The sequence below is a fragment of the Martes martes genome (genome assembly GCF_963455335.1).
Source record: "Martes martes genome assembly, chromosome: 12".
Taxonomy (NCBI): Eukaryota; Metazoa; Chordata; class Mammalia; order Carnivora; family Mustelidae; genus Martes; species Martes martes.
The window spans coordinates 1,670,034-1,673,416 of record NC_137900.1 but is presented as its reverse complement, the minus strand read 5'-3'; positions in this window follow the sequence as shown (position 1 = coordinate 1,673,416).

The following is a 3,383-nucleotide window of genomic DNA, read 5'->3' as shown; positions in this document are numbered from 1 at the left end:
GTGCACTCACGGGATTTGATTAGATAATAAACTTTAATTCTGTCATTGCATGGGAACCATCTGGGGACCAGAAAACAATAAGCGAGGTTTTCCAGGTAACACAGATACTCAGCCCGAGAGGCCGAGCCGACGCCGTCATTTTGAGTCCAACTGTTCTGTTTTCCCTAAATCCTGCATATTTATCTGTCAAGGAAATTTAAATGTTAACTGATTGAATCATTAACAGAATAAAAAAGGGAGCGAGAGGACACATGTGGAAACTTGCAAGTCAGTGGGCACCCCTCTTCTAAAGACAGATCTTGTCCGGGGCAACCGGGGCTGGCTGCTGGGGTGTGCCAGGACTCTGCCCTATGCACGGGCTAATGGAGGTCGGGACTAATTACTTGGAAAGGCTCCTAAAGGCCCCAGAGACGGAAATAAAATGTGGTCTAGGTTGAGCTCAGCTCTTGAACAAGCATGGTCTGAAACTATAGTGCAAGGACGTTGACCCGCCCTTGTAGCGCCTGAATCCTGGGTGACCTACAGGGCCCAGACACGGGTTTCCAAAAGTGCTTCTTAGGGCAGTGGTTTCTATCGGGGTGGGTTTGTGGTGGGTTTGTGAGCTGGAGGAGAGAAAGCGGGCTGTCTTCTCCGAGGGAGAGCCCTGGGGCAGTGGAGAGAAGGTCCGCTGTGGCCCCAGCCCATTGTCACTGCTGCTGAGAGTGACAGCAGCCCCCGGGGATGCAGCCCAGGGAGCTGAGAGGACGGGGGCCCCAAATGTCAGGAGTGCGGGGTGGGCTCTGCATCCAGATGGCAGTGAGGGAGCCCGGGGAAGGATGTCAAGGATAGGAAAGTCACACAACACCCTCCGTGCCCAGGATCCCGTTCCCCAGCCGCCTGACCCTGTGGGCCAGGAGGTGAGCACAGAACTCCTGCAGGGCAGTGGGGGCACCCGCGTGGAGGAGAGCCCCCCGCAGCTCCCCTGACCTCCCTCACTGCCCGCTCCTGCATCCATCCCGATGGCAGTCACCGTGAGCCCTGCCCTGGACCAGCCGGAACCCCGGGCCCTTCAGGCCTTAAGGAGACCCCCCCCCCCATTTGCTCACCCACCACAGACAAAAGTCTCTTTTCTGGGCTCAGAAGATTCCCATAGGCTGTCTGATCACATGTGCGGGTGTTACGTGGTACCTGTGTACACGTACTTCCTGGAGCATGAAGGGCTCCTATAAAAAGGAAGTCTCGTGTGTAGAGGGGATGTGGGGAAGGACTGTTTTTGAGAGAAGCGAGTCCTCTTTTCCGCAGGCAGGTCTGGATGGGTTAAAGTTCACACGTACGAGCATCTACCAGGAGACGCTCACCGTCTGACGTGCTTTGACTGTGTTGATTCACTTATTCCTCGAAAGAAGTCTGAGTACTTATAATTTTGTTTGCATTTATTTTGTAAAGATTGTATTTATTTTGAAGAGAGAGAGAGTGGGAGAGCACAAGCAGGGGGAGGAGCAGAGGGAGAGAAGCCGAACAGGGAGCCTGATGTGACTCTCGATCCCAGGACCTGAGGTCATGACCTGAGCCGAAGACAGAGGCTTTAACCCACGGAGCCACCCAGGCGCCCTGTCATTTGCATTTAAGATAAAACAGGAAAAGCCTCAGGTGGTTAGAGACCTTGTCCACGTCACAGCACCAGGAGTGTCTGAGTGGGTCCTGGGTCTCCGATCTGTCTCCCCCTCTCCCTCTTTGTTCCGGGGGCGCACTGAGCAGGAAGGTCCCGCAGAGGACTCACACTCGCGCTGCAGCTGAGCTCTTACTGTTACTCGTGTGATCGTCACAGAATCATCCCCATTCTACAAATGGAAACACGGAGGCTCAGAGAGGTTGAGCCGTTTGCCCCAGGTCCTGCAGCTGGCTCCTGGCGGAGCTGGGCTGCGTCCCTGGAGATCAAGCAGGAGCAGGGAGGGAAGGGAAGAACGTAAATGCAGCTTACATGGCCATGAGCAGGGTTTCTGAGTGCATTTTCAAAGGTTACCCAGAGTGCTGAGTAAATAATGGATTAGAGAGGCGTGAACGTGACCATGGGCAGGGGAGTCCTGCGGGACCAAGAGAAGAGAGATGCTGGGGGCAGGAGGAGGGGTGCGGCTGCAGGAAGGGGAGGTGGACATGCTCAGGGTGCATTTTATAGCCTGTGCTGATGGGATCCATCAAGGAGATCTAAATCAAGCTGACCCCCATCTGTGCGTGTGGCACCTCTGGGTGAGTGGGCCTCGTGGGGGACCGGGGAGATCGGAGGAAAGAGGAAGTGCTCAGGTCCGGGCACGGCGGTGGGAGATGCCTGAGGAACGTCGGCACACAGATGGCACCGACGTCGTGGGTGTGTGACAACCACGGAGGGGCTGGGACCGAGGTGTAGATTTGGGGCACATGGGACAGACTGGGGGTGGCTCAGACCCCAGAGAAACCGTCGAGGCAGATAGAGGTGCAGAAAGGAGGCTCCCACTGCTGGGGTGGGGCAGAGGGAGGCGAGAACACAGCCAGGACGGGGAGCTCGGCATCATCGAGAGAGCTGAGCTGGGCGGCCATGCGAGGCTCCCCCCAAAACCACACCTGCTGGTCCCAGACTGTTGGTCGGACCCGGCCAACCCCGCAGGGTCTGTGGGCCTGTGGGCGCCTCCCGCACTGCCCTTATCCAGCGGTGGGACCCGGTCACTTGTCCTTACCGCGAACCCCGGCACTGGGCCCATTTCACAGCTGAGGGAACAGAGGTTCCACGAGTCACATGAGTGGCACAAGGTCAGGAGAGGGTCACCCGCAGGGAGTGGTCCTGCCCAGTGCATCCTTGCCCCGTGAGGCCCTGGCCAAAGTGGGACAGCTCCCGAGGAGACGTACTGGGTGTCCCCAGGCCACGGAGCAGGGAGCTCAGCGGGGAGTTCTGTCCCGCAGGCCGGCTGCAAAGCCGTGATCTGTACGTGTTTCTGCTTCGCAAGAGCGGGACGAGGGATGGAAAGCAGGTCAGCTGTGATGTGATGCTTCAGACTCCGGTTCCTGGGAGGCCGCCGGGGGAGCGCTAATGGAGCCGGCCTCTCCGTTGGCCTCAAATCCCTCAATGTTCCTGGGAGAAGCTCTACGGGGAGGTAGCAGCTGGGAGGCAGGCCCTGGAGAAAACTCCCTGAATTTCTGACTCTGCTGCAGGAGGTCCCCTCGCCCCTGCTGGCAGGGCTCTCGGTGCCCCATCCCCGCCCGGCTTGCCCGGAGGGGGTGCTCAGCGTGGCAGGAGCAGGTGTGGGGTTTGGGGGGCCTTTTCCCTGCAGGGCCCGACGGAGGAGCCAGCTCTCGTCTGCACGGGACACATCCACGGGCTCCTCTGTGGCAGGGACCCCTGGTCCAAGCGTGGGGTGTGCACACAGCCAGCA